This window comes from Rattus norvegicus, chromosome 1 (assembly GCF_036323735.1).
Source record: "Rattus norvegicus strain BN/NHsdMcwi chromosome 1, GRCr8, whole genome shotgun sequence".
NCBI classification, from domain to species: domain Eukaryota; kingdom Metazoa; phylum Chordata; class Mammalia; order Rodentia; family Muridae; genus Rattus; species Rattus norvegicus.
In genome coordinates, this window is record NC_086019.1 from 130,360,630 (window position 1) to 130,378,237 (window position 17,608).

At 37.7% G+C, this 17,608-nt stretch overlaps 1 protein-coding gene across 13 annotated transcripts in view; it reads right to left on the bottom strand.

Moving 5' to 3' along the window:
• The window catches only part of Mef2a (myocyte enhancer factor 2a), a 134,737-nt gene that overhangs the window by 102,547 nt on the left and 14,582 nt on the right, over window positions 1–17,608 (bottom strand). For 9 of the 13 annotated variants that reach the window (XM_039080825.2, XM_039080839.2, XM_063265624.1 and 6 more), the window contains exon 2: window positions 4,772–4,824. The exons of the other annotated variants lie outside the window; for them this stretch is intronic. The gene's annotated coding sequence lies outside the window, so the exon portion shown is untranslated. The remainder of the gene's footprint in view (window positions 1–4,771; window positions 4,825–17,608) is intronic. 13 annotated transcript variants of the gene reach the window in all.

Consider the following 17,608-nt stretch of genomic DNA (forward strand, 5'->3'; position numbering starts at 1 on the left):
AAAGGATAAACAGGCTGAGAAAGAAATTAGGGAAATGACACCCTTCACCACAGTCACAAATAACATAAAATACCTTGGTGTGACTCTAACCAAGCAAGTGAAATATCTGTATGACAAGAACTTCAAGTATCTGAAGAAAGAAATCAAAGACCTCAGAAGATGGAAAGATCTCCCATGCTCATGGATTGGCAGGAATAATATAGTAAAACTGGCCATCTTGCCAAAAGCAATCTACAGATTCAATGCAATCCCCATGAAAATTCTTCACAGTATTAAAAAGGGTAATTTACAAATTCATTTAGAATAACAACAGGATAGCAAAAACTATTTTCAACAATAAAAGAACTTCTAGGAGAAATCACCATCCCTAACCTTCAGCCTTATTACAGAGTAACAGTGATAAAACTGTATGGTACTGGTACAGAGACAGACAGGTAGATCAGTGGAAAAGAATTGAAGACCCAGAAATGAACTCACACATCTATGGTCACTTGATCTTTGACAAAGGAGATAAAACCATCCAGTGGAAAATAGACAACATTTTCAACAAATGGTGCAGGTTCAACTGGCTGTCAGCATGTATAAGAATGCAAATTGATGCATTCTTATCCCCCTGTACAAAGCTCAAGTCCAAGTGGATCAAGGACCTCCACATAAAAGCAGATACACTCAAATTATGGAATGGCTGAGTAGCACCTAAGGAAATGTTCAACATCCTTAGTTATCAGAGAAATGCAAATCAAAATTCCACCTCAAACCAGTCAGAATGACTAAGATCAAAACCTCAGGTGACAGCAGATGCTGGCAAGGATGTGGAGAAATAGGAACACTTCTCCATTGTTGATGGGATTGCAAGCTGGTACAACCATTAGTCTGGTGGTTCCTCATAAATTGGACATTGCACTACCTGAGGACCCAGTTATTCTACTCCTGGGCATATACCCAAAAGATGCTCTAACATATAACAAGGACACATGCTCCACTATGTTCATAGTAGCCTTATTTATAATAGCCAGAAGCTAGAAAGAACCCAGATGCCCTTCAACAGAGGAATGGATACAGAAAATGTGGTACATTTACACAATGGAGTACTACTCAGCTATTAAAAACAGTAACTTCATGAAATTCTTAGGCAAATGGATGGAACTAGAAAATATCATCCTGAGTGAGGTAACCCAGTTACAGAAAAACACACATGGTATGCACTCACTGATAAGTAGATATTAACCCAAAAGCTCAGAATACCCAAGATACAATTCACAAACCACATGAAGCCCAAGAATAAGGAAGACCAAAGTGTGTATGCTTCAGACCTTCTTAGAAGGGGGAATAAAAATACTCACATGAGGAAATATGGAAACAAAGTTTGGAGCAAAGACTGCCCCGCCTGGGGGAATTCAGCCCATATACAGATATGATATAGCTGTCTCCTGAGAGGCTCTGCCAGAACCTGACCAATACAAAGGTGGATGCTCACAGCCAACCACTGAACTGAGAATGGAGTTCCCAATGGAGGAGTTAGAGAAAGGACTGAAGTAACTGACAGGGTTTGCAGCCCCATAAGAAGAACAACAATATCAACCAACTAGACCCACCAGACTCCCCAGGGACTAAACCGCCATCCTAAGAGTACACAGGGATGCACTTATGTCTCCATCCACATGTGTAGCAGAGGATGGCCTTGTTGGGCATCAATGGAAGGAGAGGCCCTTGGCCCTGTCAAGGCTTGATGCCCCAGTGTAGGGAATGTTAGGGTGCGGAGTTGGGAGGGAGTGGGTATATAGGTGAGGGAGCACCCTCATAGAAGCAGGTGGGGGGGATGAAATAGCGGGTTTCTAGAGGGGGAACCAGGAAAGGAGAAAACATTTAAAATGTAGATTTAAAAGATATCCAAAAAACAAACAAAAAATAAAATTCTTACAAACAGCCGAAAGGCCAAAAAAAAAAAAAAAAGGAAAAGTTGCAAGTAAAAAAAAAAAAACAGGATTTCAGGAACTACAGAAATTATTTCTGTAACTATTTCATAACCTATTACAGAGATGAAGAGAGACATGAAGAGAGACATTTAATGGCAAAAGAGCCAATTCCTCATCAAAGACACTAAATAATTGTATGTATCCAATAATAGAGCTTCAAAATACATGAACCAAGAAGTAAATGAGAAAAAATTCCATTTATTAAATTCAATTATTAGATCAATCAGAATGTCAAGATATATGCTTCAAGTGTTTAAAAAAAAAAACCACTCAAGTAATTTGACCTATCAACTTTAGAAATTTCTACTCAAACACATTCTTCTTGGCACACATTAAATAATGACCAACACAGTCCATTTTCTTTGCCTTCTCATAAATGTCAAAAAGTTCAAAAACTTATGTCAAACAATGTATCTTCTAAAATTAAATCAGTGCCCTTTCAAAGAAATACATCTGGAAATGTGTATAACTATCTGGAAAGTAAATAGAAAAAACTCACAAAGGAAAATTTGTATGTTTAATTCAATGTAAATAACCATGTGACACAAGGAAGAATATGAAAACAAAGAACTCAAGATTAAATGTGTACTCATACACAAGCATGCTCTGTCCTTCTCAATAACTACTCTTAAACCTAAATCCAAACCTTTGTATGGGCTGGAGAATTAGTTAGGTGGTAGTGCAACTGCCTAACATGAACGAGGGCTAAGTTTCATCCCCAGCACTCTAAATAATCTTATCTAAACTCCAACTATCCTTTAAGAACAAAAAACAAATTTAGAAAGGAACTTGAGTACTTCACGAAGATTTCCAAAAAGAAAGACCTGCATTAATCTGATCTTTAAAAAAAAAAAAAGGTTAGAAGGATAGGAGCTGGAGGAATGGCTCAGAGGCTAAGTCCTTGCTCTGAAATCAGGAGGGCTGGCATTTGAAACCTAGCATCCATAGAGCAAGCCTGGCCATCATCACAAAGTAAAAACTAGAACTGATGAAGCTTGTTGCCTTCTCAAGCTAGCCACATACTCAGGGAAGAGACTCACTTCAAATGAACAAATATAAACTGACAGGAGGCCATCTGATAGCTTTTTCTGCACACAGGTGTGCACAGCCACACATACACACACACACACACACACACACACACACACACACACACACACAAATAAATTTTTAAAAAAAAATTACAAAAAAAACTTCTACAAACCAAGGGGTCTTTTATAAACACAAAAGAAACCAGGTGGTAGAGTAGCATGCCTTTAGTCCCAGTACTCAGGAGGCACAGGCAGGGGGAAATCTCTGTGAGTTCAAGCTCAGTCTAATCTACAAAGCAAGTTCCAGGACAGCCAGGATTACACACAGGGAAGCCCAGTCTTGAAAGACCAAAATGAATGAATGAATGAATGAATGAATCTGGGGGAAGGAGTGCTAGTGGGAGGGGAATTTGAAATGCAGCCAAGATTGTAATATATGAGAGAAAAATAAAAGTATATAAACATAAAAAAGAGTTATATTTTAAAAGTGAATCCAGTATACACAGAGATAACTAAACAGGGATTACCTTAAAACTTTTATCAGTCCCCATGAAAAGCCTCTAATTTCTATCCACAATTAAAGGGAAAATTCCTAATCTGAGGTTCTCAAGTATATGTATCTTTAAAGCATTTCCCATCTAATACATATTTTAGTAACTTCCAAGCAAGTCTTAACTCCAATACAGCCCATTAGCCACAGGAATATAGGTATGAACAAGACACTCTACGTACCCCCCTCATGGAGGGAGCAGCAGACTGACTATAACTTCAATAAGTCTTAAATCATAAAAAACTCCTTCAGAGGACTGCTAAATAGCAAAAGTATTCCCTTTAAGACAAGGTCTCATTGTATAGACAACACTGGCAAGAATCTTCTGATCCTCTTGCCTCAGCTTCCCTGAGGTAGAATTAGGTATGTCACTATGCCCAGCAGCAGAAGTATTCTTGAAATGACAAAGGGAAAAAAACCCAAAGAAACAATAACAACAAAGCCCATACCTTCCCTGAGATTTTTCTAATATAACTACCAGGTTCAATCCCCATTAATGTTTCTAAACTACTTAACTTTAAATAATCTAATATTAACAAAATTTATGTCTCTTCTACCTTAAATAAAAAGTAAAGTTCAGATGAGGTTTTACTTATGAAGGCTCTGAGGACGACCATCTCACTAGCTTATTGTAAGCACTTACCTAGGCTGATGTGATCAAGGTAACTTAATCCATACCTTTGTAAACATGGGCTCAAGAAGGCAGCAACTTCAAATCCTCACAAAATACTCAATCCTCTAAACAACCCCTCAAATGTATTCTCATTTTCTCTTTGACCTTCGCCTCTGAGTCATGGATAGACTTCCTTTGACTTTTTATTTAAAAATCTTCCCTTGAATTATTTAATTTATGTCCTTTAACCTTATTTTTTTCCTATTTATTATCACCAGAAAACCGCAATGTTCTAATGAAGATGAAAATTAACATATTAATTAAAATTTTACATGGAAGTACACGAAGTGAAAAGTTTAAAGGTTATCTTAGGAAGGCCAGATAAAATAAGAAAACTTGATAACATACGTTCAATATTACACATTTCAGTGAGATCTTACAAATTCCTCAACTGATCTAAACTAATCCTCCAGATAAACTCTAAAATTACTGTCATCCAAGGTCACAAAAATAGCTTAATTTTTAGGAAATGGTTCACTATGGTTACATTTTATAACATGGTTAGAGGAAAAATGTCTTACTAGATACCAATTAGTCTTACATTTTATCCTTGCAGAAAGTTCTTCTTTGTTCCTTTTCCACAAGATGCAATTCCTTAAGGAAGAAAAAAGGATAAAGAAAGGAGCTGTGTTATTATTCTTGACTCTAGAGAATCATTATTATAAAAGTCTAATACTCAATTCCATTCTTGGTAGATAACTCCAAAAATATTTGATGAATGATGCAAAGTTCAGTTGCCAAAGGGCATTTGTTTTGCTTAGCCAATTAAAGCCAACCAATAGTGTCTAATGTTACACCCATTTTTTTTTTCAGGAACTATTGCTTAAATGTTCAGTAATAAATGCAATATGTGATTCAAAATTGGAGTCCTAGGTCCTATTTTCCTAGTCTCTATATCACATGGTATCTTTATGCTTAAAGTTGTATAAAATAGTTCAAAATATTGCATTATGTTTTTAAAAAGAAAACACACTAGTGGCAATGATTTGCATTATGCTAAAATGTGTCTATGCCCCAATACTAGATGCACACTTATACTTTCACCAGCTGTCTTCTTAAGCAAACAAAAAAATAAGATAATGAATCTAGAAGGGCAAAAATGAATAGAAAACATCATTTTAACAATTCCGCTCAATAAGAAAACCACCCAATACATCAGGCTCATAAAGAACATCATACCTAGAGACATCTGAGTAAAAGGTAAAAATGGCTAAATCAGACCCCACTCCTCATCTCAACCAGGATCAACACCAGTGTTAACACAATGATACAGAAAGTCACTAACCACCAATTAAATCTGCTTTATCTATGAAAATGAAACATGACTTTAAAGAAATCAAGTGTTCCCACACCCGCAGATCCCAGCCCGCAGCAGCTCTCTGCTCCCAAACCCTGTGGGAGAGAGACCTCACCGCCTGGTCAGGTGGGCACTCCTGAGGCTGCAGAGCGGAGGAGACCACCAACACTGCCCACCCCTGCCCACATCCCTGGCCCAAGAGGAAACTGTATAAGGCCTCTGGGTTCCCGTAAGGGAGGGCCCAGGAGCGGCAGGACCCCTGCGCCTGAGACACCGCCGGAACCTGAAGGAAACAGACCGCATAAACAGTTCTCTGCACCCAAATTCCGTGGGAGGGAGAACTAAACCTTCAGAGAGGCAGACACGCCTGGGAAACCAGAAGAGACTGCACTCTGCGCACATCCAGACGCCAGAGGAAAACACCAAACGCCATCTGGAACCCTGGTGCACGGAGGCTCCCGGAAAGAGCGGCGCAGATCTTCCCGGTTGCTGCCGCTGCGGAGAGGACTTAGGCAGTACCCCACGAGCAAACTTGAGCCTTGGAACCACAGGTAGGACCAACTTTTCCCCTGCAAGAGACCTGCCTGGTGAACTCCAGACACAGGCCTACAGGAACAGCTGAAGACCTGTAGATAGGAAAAACTACATGCCCGAAAGCAGAACACTCTGCCCCCATAACTGGCTGAAAGAAAACAGGAAAAGAGGTCTACAGCACTCCTGACACACAGGCTTATAGGACAGTCTAGCCACTGTCAGAAATAGCAGAACAAAGTAACACTAGAGATAATCTGATGGCGAGAGGCAAGCGCAGGAACCCAAGCAACAGAAACCAAGACTACATGGCATCATCAGAGCCCAATTCTCCCACCAAAATAAACATGGAATATCCAAACACACCAGAAAAGCAAGATCTAGTTTCAAAATCATATTTGATCATGATGCTGGAGGACTTCAAGAAAGACGTGAAGAACTCCCTTAGAGAACAAGTAGAAGCCTACAGAGAGGAATCGCAAAAATGCCTGAAAGAATTCCAGGAAAACATAAATAAACAAGTAGAAACCCATAGAGAGGAGACACAAAAATCCCTGAAAGAATTCCAGGAAAACACAATCAAACAGTTGAAGGAATTAAAAATGGAAATAGACGCAATCAAGAAAGAACACATTGAAATAACCCTGGATATAGAAAATGAAGAGAAGAGACAAGGAGCTGTAGATACAAGCTTCACCAACAGAATACAAGAGATGGAAGAGAGAATCTCGGGAGCAGAAGATTCCATAGAAATCATTGACTCAACTGTCAAAGATAATGTAAAGCAGAAAAAGCTACTGGTCCAAAACATACAGGAAATCCAGGACTCAATGAGAAGATCAAACCTAAGGATAATAGGTATAGAAGAGAGTGAAGACTCCCAGCTCAAAGGACCAGTAAATATCTTCAACAAAATCATAGAAGAAAACTTCCCTAACCTAAAAAAAGAGATACCCATAGGCATACAAGAAGCCTACAGAACTCCAAATAGATTGGACCAGAAAAGAAACACCTCCCGTCACATAATAGTCAAAACACCAAACGCACAAAATAAAGAAAGAATATTAAAAGCAGTAAGGGAAAAAGGTCAAGTAACATATAAAGGCAGACCTATCAGAATCACACCAGACTTTTCGCCAGAAACTATGAAGGCCAGAAGATCCTGGACAGATGTCATACAGTCCCTAAGAGAAGACAAATGCCAGCCCAGGTTACTGTATCCTGCAAAACTCTCAATTAACATAGATGGAGAAACCAAGATATTCCATGACAAAACCAAATTTACACAATATCTTTCTACAAATCCAGCACTACAAAGGATAATAAAGGGTAAAGCCCAACATAAGGAGGCAAGCTATATTCTGGAAGAAGCAAGAAACTAATCGTCTTGGCAACAAAACAAAGAGAAGAAAAGCACACAAACATAACCTCACATCCAAATATGAATATAACAGGAAGCAATAATCACTATTCCTTAATATCTCTCAACATCAATGGCCTCAACTCCCCAATAAAAAGACATAGATTAACAAACTGGATACGCAACGTGGACCCTGCATTCTGCTGCCTACAGGAAACACACCTCAGAGACAAAGACAGACACTACCTCAGAGTGAAAGGCTGGAAAACAACTTTCCAAGCAAATGGTCAGAAGAAGCAAGCTGGAGTAGCCATTCTAATATCAAATAAAATCAATTTTCAATTAAAAGTCATCAAAAAAGATAAGGAAGGACACTTCATATTCATCAAAGGAAAAATCCACCAAGATGAACTCTCAATCCTAAATATCTATGCCCCAAATACAAGGGCACCTACATACATAAAAGCAACCTTACTAAAGCTCAAAACACACATTGCACCTCACACAATAATAGTGGGAGATTTCAACACCCCACTCTCATCAATGGACAGATCATGGAAACAGAAATTAAACAGAGACGTAGACAGACTAAGAGAAGTCATGAGCCAAATGGACTTAACAGATATTTATAGAACATTCTATCCTAAAGCAAAAGGATATACCTTCTTCTCAGCTCCTCATGGTACTTTCTCCAAAATTGACCATATAGTTGGTCAAAAAACGGGCCTCAACAGGTGCAGAAAGATAGAAATAATCCCATGCGTGCTATCAGATCACCACGGCTCTGAAACAGAATACTCACTGCCTTGCTCCTTACAACTTGCTAGCAGAGTTCTTAGACCATTCAAGACCATCTGACCAGGGATGATACTGCCCATCCTACCCTGAGCCCTATCACGTCAATTATAAATGAAATAATAAAATATTCTACTACCTTGCCTACAAAAAAAAAAAAGAAATCAAGTGTTAAGACTCTAATCTAGCAGTTTTAATTATTGTGAGTTCATAATTTTTGTTTCTAAAAGGGTACATCCTTTAAAGGAATCAAACTGCCAAATACTGTTTTTACATTTGCAAATTAAATATTAAACATCAGACATTAAAAGACACACAAAAGCAGCCTCTTTTCATGGCAAATGTAGTAAGAAGCTTATTTTTAAAAGATACTTTAGGCTTTTAGCCTAATTGTATTAAAATATAGAAAGTAAATAAATACCTCAACTTTAGTCCAGTAATTTAGAGTGCTATTTTTATTGGTCCTCCATCTAAATAGTTATTTTTAGTACTTGCTTTGTGTATCAGAGTGGACATAATGGTTTAGCAGATTCCTTTATGGTAAGTTACTGATTAAGTAGAAATTTAATATAGCATGGGGTGTGTGTGTGTGTGTGGTGGGTGTGTGTGTGTGTGTGTGTGTGTGTGTGTATAACATGTATGTATATATATACATACATACATATATATATACATATATATATAAATTTGCTCCTCAAATTTATAGAAAAACCAGTATTACTCATGTTTTGATCATATTTCTCAAATAATTTCCAAAAGGCAATTATTAAAAATCAAGTTTTTACAATTCTTTTATAATGATCTATAATGAAAAACACTCTCAGAAACTAACTTTGAAGTTTAATTTAATGTTGCAGACAGTTATAAAATATCTAACTGAGCCCCCAAAACTCACTGTCACATGTAGCTGAGAATAAAAAACCTGCGGGTGTGTAGTTGCTAGTCCTATCCTCCTCTGCTATCCATTTATCTATATTGTCCTTAGCCTGGACTACATATATTGCCTAAACCATCAAGCTCTGTAACTTTACACACTTACCCCTTCCAGGAAATGACCTTAAATGTACAGTTCACTGACACCATCAGTCAGGCCAAGCCCAGGAAACCTTACAATCATCACCACTTCAAATGAGCAAGAGCACTGCAGTGCTGCAGGTATAAACCTCCCCCACTACATGGCACGTACATTCTTAACGATCTCTGTACACCACTCAGTTTTTATATCTTCAGGACTTAGGTCAATATCTGGCACACAACTCAGAATATAGTTACTTAGACTGTAATACATTCCACATATTTCCAAGTTCTAGGGATAAATCCCTACCTTTATTTCTCACCTCAAAGAACTTGTATCCTAGTGGAAAAGAACTTAACATAAAACAGATAAGGATTAAATGTGGTAGGTTAGTGGAAAAACCCTTAATAAGAAAATACTAGCTGGGAAGGAAGTACTATTAGAAGAAATTGAAATTACAGAGAAGATGCTCAGAGAAGGCCCAATACAAAAATTGCAACACAGTGTTACAATAAATCAGTACACTAATTACTTGGCATATATTAACTGATAAAGGCCAAAAAAGTCATTAGTGTCCTATTTTTGATACAATGAAATGGACATAATAAAGAAGCAACTTTTAAAATCATACAACTGGAAGGTGGTGAAGCCAAGGTGAACATCTAGGGATGATTTCAACTGCCATGTAAAACCACATTTCAGTTACTGCCTTAGCTGAATCGAGTAAAGTGGAAAAAATTCAAACTGTTCAAGACAATATAGGCTAATGACATTACTAGGAGTAACACTGTGATATACCAAGAATAAATATGTGATCTCTGTTCTCTGTCCTCGCTCTCAGCCTAAAGTTTCACTTCTTGGAATCTCTAGAGTGGTAATGATATCTTTTTAAAATGAGATGACTGGTGACTTGGGGATCCTGAAATAAGACCGGATATGACTGGTCTTCCCAAACAGACCAAATAATGATTAAAATTACCATAAGATATACTCCAAGTTGTCTAAGTAGAAAAAAAGGCTAAATGAGTTGGTCACTAACAGCTAAGATATAATAAATCATACCTAAGTAATGAAATCTTGTAAAAACCCAAAGGACAGACTACTAGACACATGGCTGTCTAGAGGACAGGTAGCATGTGTAGAGAGCTCCCTATGCCTATCCATATACCTTGGACTCTGCAGCTCCTCTCTCTGGCAGTTCATCTGTGCTCTCTGCAATATTCTTCCCTACACCCTTCACAGATTAGCACCCAATTCAAATATTCAAAGTCAGACATTTTGAGTACTGACATGACTAGAGATGCAGAAAATCCCATATCTAGTCTTCATGTTGTTGAATTAATATCTAGTCTTCCTGTTGGTTGAATTAATAACATAGTTATACACAAAATATTATATAAAATTATATATAAGGTATGTATCAAACAGAACTTCTATGTTCAGAATGGTACCTCATTTCCCAAGGATACTGCCTTATATTCATGAAATGTATTACGAAGTCTTTTGTTGTGGTTTGCCCTGAAGGTATCCATATTTTGATGCTAATTCCACTGCCCCAAGGACAGCGGTCTAGTCACAGACTCAGAACTCAGGTGACTTAACCAGACCACCTCCCCATTGAATTTGTAAAGTATAGGTGAGGGGCAAGTACAGGATAGAAGGAGGCCTGTCATTGGAGGAGAAGGAAGGATGGGTGGGAGAGAAGTTTGAAGAAAGAGGAGACAGAGAGAGAGAGAGAGAGAGAGAGGAAGAGATAGGAGGGAGAGAGGGGCAGAGAAGCCGTGGCAGGACAGTTTAGCAGGTGACATTAAGATTCTGCTCTGTGTATTTACAGGTTGTTATCAATGTTCCTAAGGGATGGATGGTACCGGGCTTTGTATGTTTAAGTGGGCAATTATATCTTATCAATTGGATCTAAGATTATTGTGTTGTGTGTTCTTTTATGTAACCATTTGAGTATAGGAAAATGTGCAGCGGCAGGAGAAAATGGGCCGCCGCGGAGTTGGGATGTGATTCCACCAAGATATATAGCAGATATCTTGGGGTACTGAGGTGCCGGACCTAACGGGATAAAAGACAGCTATACTTTTTTTTATTTTTATATTTTTACAACAACAATCTTTAAAAATCTGATATGCTTGATATAAAATATTCACATGTACAATAGGTAAACAAAGAGAAAGTAACCCCTGAGTTCTATAGGCTACTCTAGCAAATCAATCAAACCTGTGATGAAGCTTTGGTAATCCATGCTTTATAGCCAGTTGTTCTGAAATAAAGACCACAGCTGGGCATGGTGAGGCATGCCCTTAATCTCAGCATTGGGGAGGCAGAGGCAGGCAGATCTGTTTGTTCAAGGCCAGCTTCTGGTCTACGAAGTTCAAAGGACACCTGGATTCTGTTACAGAAAAACCCTTTCACAAAAGGAGGGGGAAGGAGGGAGGGAAGAAGAGAGACAGAGAGGAGGAGAGGCAGAGAGAATGCACAAGTAGGTACAGAACCTACAACTTGCAGTGAGCGTCTAAATAGGGTTTAAATAGGACTGAGCCTGCAACAGGCAGAACAGAGTATCAGAAATAAATTTAGGTCGTGCACCCGGTTCCCACTGGAGAACGATTTCAGGAGTTGGACTACTACCAGGAATAAAAGGACAGTTCATAAGTCAGCCTTTCAAAATTACAAAATAAATTACAAATGTTTACATAGCAAGTTACAACATACATGAAGCAAGCATTACAGAACCAAAGAACAGATAAATCACAATTATACTTCAAGATCCAAAATCCCTTCACAACAGTAAATTAATAGACAGGAAACTCAGTAAAGATATCTAACCCATGACTAATATTATAAACCAACTTGGATTAACTGAGCACTACAACTAACCACATAAACAAATATTCAAGTGCATATGTCTCCTGGCATATTCAACACAAGCATATACAGGACTATAAATGTATAAGGAGTGAACTCACACAAAAAATTATTTCTGACTACAAAGTAAAGATTGATAAAAAGTTACTTGCAATTTTAAAATATTTATAAGTATATACGGTTCTAAAACATATACAACTCAAGAATCATAAAAAAAGCTAAGTGGTAACTAAATTATCAGATTATAAAGTAAAGCTAAATACATTTGGAAATCTACAACTCCAACTCAGAAAAAGAACAAAGTTTTAAGAAAAACAACACATTAAACTTAAAGCAGAACTGAGGAAATAACAGTAAAAACTGCTCGAGTACATAAAAACATGTACATAAAGAAATATATGCCAAATCACTAAAATAAAGGTGACTGGTTCTGAGAACCCCTAGCTAGACTAGTTAAGAAAAGGAAGAAACAAACTACTACTATTATTATTTTTTTGAAAAAGCATATTGCTGAAAATTCTTCAAATATGAAACATATACTAAGGACAACTTGTGCCGGTAAATTTGACAACTTAAATGAAGCAGAGAAAATTCCATGAAACAGATTATCGCAGCAAACAGCAAACAAACTATATATAAATTCCAAGTCTAATGAAAAATTAAAATCATAATCAAAGGCTTTTACTACAGAGAAGATTCTAGACCCTAATGGGCCCAGTAAATTCATTAGTGAATTCTTTAAACATCTAAAGATTTCTGAAATAGAAACTTCTAGTTAGTTTATGTTAGTTGTGTCCAATGATGTTTTGCTGGGGCACACAGGTGAAAGGAGCAGACACGTGAAAAATGTTTTCCTAAAACAGTCACGGGTGAAAGAATGTTTTGATATAGCAAACATGTGAAAAGGCCTGTGATGAAAGAGTATAACTATGACCCCACAAATAGTGGGAGATGAGCATTGAGCATTGGTTTGGTTTGCTCCCCCCCCCTATTCTTCACCAAGGACACTTAGCATTGTTGAGTTCATCTTGTGATGCACCACTGAGAGGCAGTTTGTTGCTTCTATGACCTCACTCAAGTTGGTCAGTGAACCCTGCAGTTCCCTCAGGATTGAACTACTGCTGCTGGTTCGTGCCTGGTGTTGCCTGCCTAGAGGACATATTTGATGTTTGCTACAGGACTGAACTGCTAAGAAAGACTGAGCTCACCTACAAAGAACTGTTGCTGAATAGGTCCACTCCCCCCGTATCCTAGTAACTCTTCCTCTGCTGGGTAAGGAAAAGCTGAACCCTTATTAAAAGTAGGTTGTAAAAAATTTATGCCTACAGATTTCATGTCAGTATTATACAATCTCTTTTAGGAAAAAAAAGAGGAAATGCTCTTTAATCTATTGAAGAACAAGATAAATAACCCTCATATAAAAAAGAAGCAAAGGGACACAAGAAAAAAAACAATATATTAATATTACTAGTGTGTACATATGCAAAGATTCTTTACAAAATTATCAGGCCAAATATATGAAAAAGGAACATAATACAATTGAGGTTCATCTCAAGAAAACAAGATTGGTTCAACAGTCCAAAAAAATGTAATTCACTATATTAAGATTCTAGATTAAGATACTACCCATTCACTTAATTTTAATCCATGTACTGAAAGCTATGTATTCACAACAAAACACCCATTCATAAAGGGAGGAGTAGAAATCTCAGCAACTAGAGATGTACCGGTAATTCTTCATCCAGAAAGGGCATCTACAACTTAACCATCCTTGATGGTATAGATGGACCTCCCTCTTTAAGAGTAGCAGCAAAAAAAAAAAAAAGGCAGTTATGTCCACTCGTCATTTCTAGTCACCATTTTGTGGGTGTCGTAACCACTTCAATTAGTGCAAGGAAAACACACCCAAACTGTAAAATAGCTTCTCTGCACACTAACATGACAACATATACAGAAAATGCTCAGAGTATATACTAAAGTGACTAAAACTAAAAGGTGAATCTAAAAGAGTAGGACATAAGCCCTAAACTAATTGCATTTTTCTACACTAAAAATGGCAAATACAAATTTAATTTTTTAAATGTATCATTACATTTATTATTTATGTACATATAAAATTGTTTAAGATTTAATTATTTTTAAATCTATGTATATGTCTGCCTATAGGTTTATGCAGGAGAGCAAAGGTGCCGATGAAGGCCAGAGACCACTGGAGAGGGAGTTACCAGTGGCTGTAAGCCACCCAGTATGGGAGCTGGGAACCCAAACCTGGATTATCTACAAAAACAATGTATGCTCTTAATCCTCTGAGCCATCTTTCCATGAAGGCCCAAAATTTAAAATTTTTAAATGTCATTTATTTGGGCTCAAAATCATATTTAGAGATAAATTTAACAACACATATGTAAGACTATGGTAAATACTAAGAAACAGTAAAAGAAACTCAGTTAGTTGTAAAATAATGGCGATGCCATGCTCATTCATGGACATTCTCCAAACTATCATGGCACTGCTTCTCAAATTACCAAAGATTCAACACAGTCACAATCAAAATCCCAACAAACATTCTTATAAAAACTGACATGGGGGGAGGCAGTAGTGGTGATGCACACCTCTAATCTCAGCACTCAGGAGGCAGAGGCAGGAGAATCTCTGTGAGTTCAAGACCAGCACTGTCTACATCGTGAGTTCCAGGAGAGCCAGGGCTACAGGGAATCCCCATCTCTTGGGGGAAAAAAACAAACCAAACCAAACCAAAATTGACATGGTGCCCAGCACAGTAGTACACACCTTAATCACAGCATTTGGGGGGCAGCAAGAAGAGAATTTCTGTGAACTTAGGGCATTAAGGGTGACTTAAGAGAGGCCTTGTCTTGACAACAACTGACCTGGCAATTCACAACTGGCAACAGAGACGCCATGGTTTGAATGAAGTATGTCCTCCACAGGCTCATGTGTTTTAACACTAGGCCCCCAGCTGCCAGCACTGTTTTAAAAGGTTGTAGCTTTAAAGGGAGGAAGTGAGTGTCTGAGGGTTGGGCTTTGAGGTTTATAGCCACATTTCTTGCCCCTTCTCTCCATCCTGATGTCCCCAGAAGTAGGCAAGCAGCCTCCTATTCTTAACACAACAGCTAAGTGTCACTCTGGCCATCACAGTTTCCACAGCACTGGAACAAAAACCCTGACCCACAACAGATCCTTCCTCTCCTGTGTTGCTTTTGCCAGTTCCTGGGTCAGAGTTAAAAACAGCACAACCATTAAAACAATTTTAGGAATAAACAAAGATATGTGGACCTACTCTACCTGATTTTAAGACAATGTAAGCTCTTGTAATTAAACATAAACACACACAATTCAGTGTAAAGCAACAAATAGTAAATGTAGGACCACACACAGACACACAGACACAGACACACACACACACACACACACACACACACACGATATTCAACACAGGTGTGGGAAAAGAAAAGTCTCAGCAACAAATGATCCTTGAACAAACACACCGACAACAATATTGTCATTTACAAACATTTACTCAAAACGAATCATAGGCTTATATCTAAAAGTTAGACAATTATACTTCCAAAATAAACACAGGGCAAAAAGTGTCCTCTACCAGCTAGAGGGCAGTGTGATGGCTCATCAGGTGAAGGTTCTTTGCTGTCAAGCCTGACACATGAGTCCAATAAGGACCATGAACCAACTCCTGCAGGTTGCCCACTGATCTGCTGCACGTGTTGTGTGTGTGTGTGTGCATGTGTGCATTTGCGTGTGTGCAAGGATAAATAAAAATAAAAAGGATATATATTTTTTCACACACCTTAATTTTTTTTTAATTCTGCTAAAAGACATAGATTTGGCAGGTAGTATACAGAAACCAGGTACCCTAAATGAAAACACTGACAAAGTAAACCAAAATTCAAAACGGTTCTTTCAAAGAAAATATTTTTTTTTAAAAAAATCCAAAATAAAACAGAGACAAGTGAAAAAAGGCTTATCAGGAACTGTTCTTGTTTCCTGTTTGTTATGTGATAGGGTCTCACTATGTGGCCCAAGCTTACCTTCCATCTACCTCAGCCTCCAGAGCACTGGGACTGCAGGTGTGTGCCAAGCCCAGTGTATCTTGAAAATATAAAGATCACTTATATAAAAGCACAAAAAAACTAACTTAAAATAGGCAAATGATTTGAAGAGACATTTCACCAAAAACATGAATAGCCAGTAAGTAAATGAAAAATGTTAAATATTATTAATCACTAAGGATATACAATTTTAAGTTATAGCATGATGCAGACATACTCCTTAAAGTTCAGCTTTAAAGACTGACAACACATGTTGGTGAAAATGGAGAAACCAGAACTTTCACTCACTACTGGTGAGATGGTAAAACCACACAATTACACCGCAAACCATTTGTGTGACCAGGAATCCTACTTGTTTGTATTTTCCCATGAAAATAAAAGCATATATCCACATAGACTTGTATTTGTTGAAATGTTCAGGTTTTATTCATAATTCAGCTTCAAACTTGAAACAACCACAATATCCATCCCAAGTGAATGCAGAAAACACAACCTACACAAAATGGAACATAAAGTATATAGACAATAGACATGGCTACATTGGGAAAGTAGTCCAGTGAGGGTAGGAGGAGGCAGGTACCTATAGAAGTGTCTAATCTGTGACCTCAATAAATACCAGGAGAATTATGAATGTAGCCCAACATACTAGAAAATGACATGCTAGTAATTAGGTCCCACAAAAGTACATATTATTTGATTTCATTTAAAACTTTCAAAAGTTTGGGCTACCAACAAAAATCACTCATGATACACAACTCATTTACCATGAAAGCCAAACATCTCTATTTAAAAATATTTTTAAAATTAAAGAAAAAAAAAAAGACGGCCTAATTAGGTGTGGTCTAGGGGAAGAGATCAAAGAAGACAACAGAATAGAGGGAAGACTGAGAAAGGGGCCCTTGCCTATGCCTTCTACTTCAATGACACATGTATCTATCTCTAGCAAACAAAACATGAACCTAGCTCTATGCTGTGTAAACCACAGCCCTAAACACTGACTCCTTAAGAAAGAAAGCTCTACTGATATGAAAGGACAAGCACTAGTCGTTATTCATTACGAGCATATAAAAGAAGACCCACCACTTCCAAGTCCATTTCTTCACCAGAAGAACAAAATCCAACACTCAATATTTAGGCCTTTGTGTGAACATCTACAATCTGGTCTCAAGCTCTGACTCCCTTAAGCTCTTCTATTTCTGAAAAGTCCTCCATTCTAGTCAAAACATGAACTCTGTATACTTCTGACTTTTACTCTTTCAATTCTGAGTCTTTTACTCAAAGTCTTTGTATGTAAAATGCCTTTATACATGTTTAGTTTTTAAAACAATTTCTATCCAGATCAGATACTATGCATCATGAAGCATCTCCCATCACCTGCACATCCCTCCTTCCTGAACTCTGTGCCTCATCACTATGTCTAA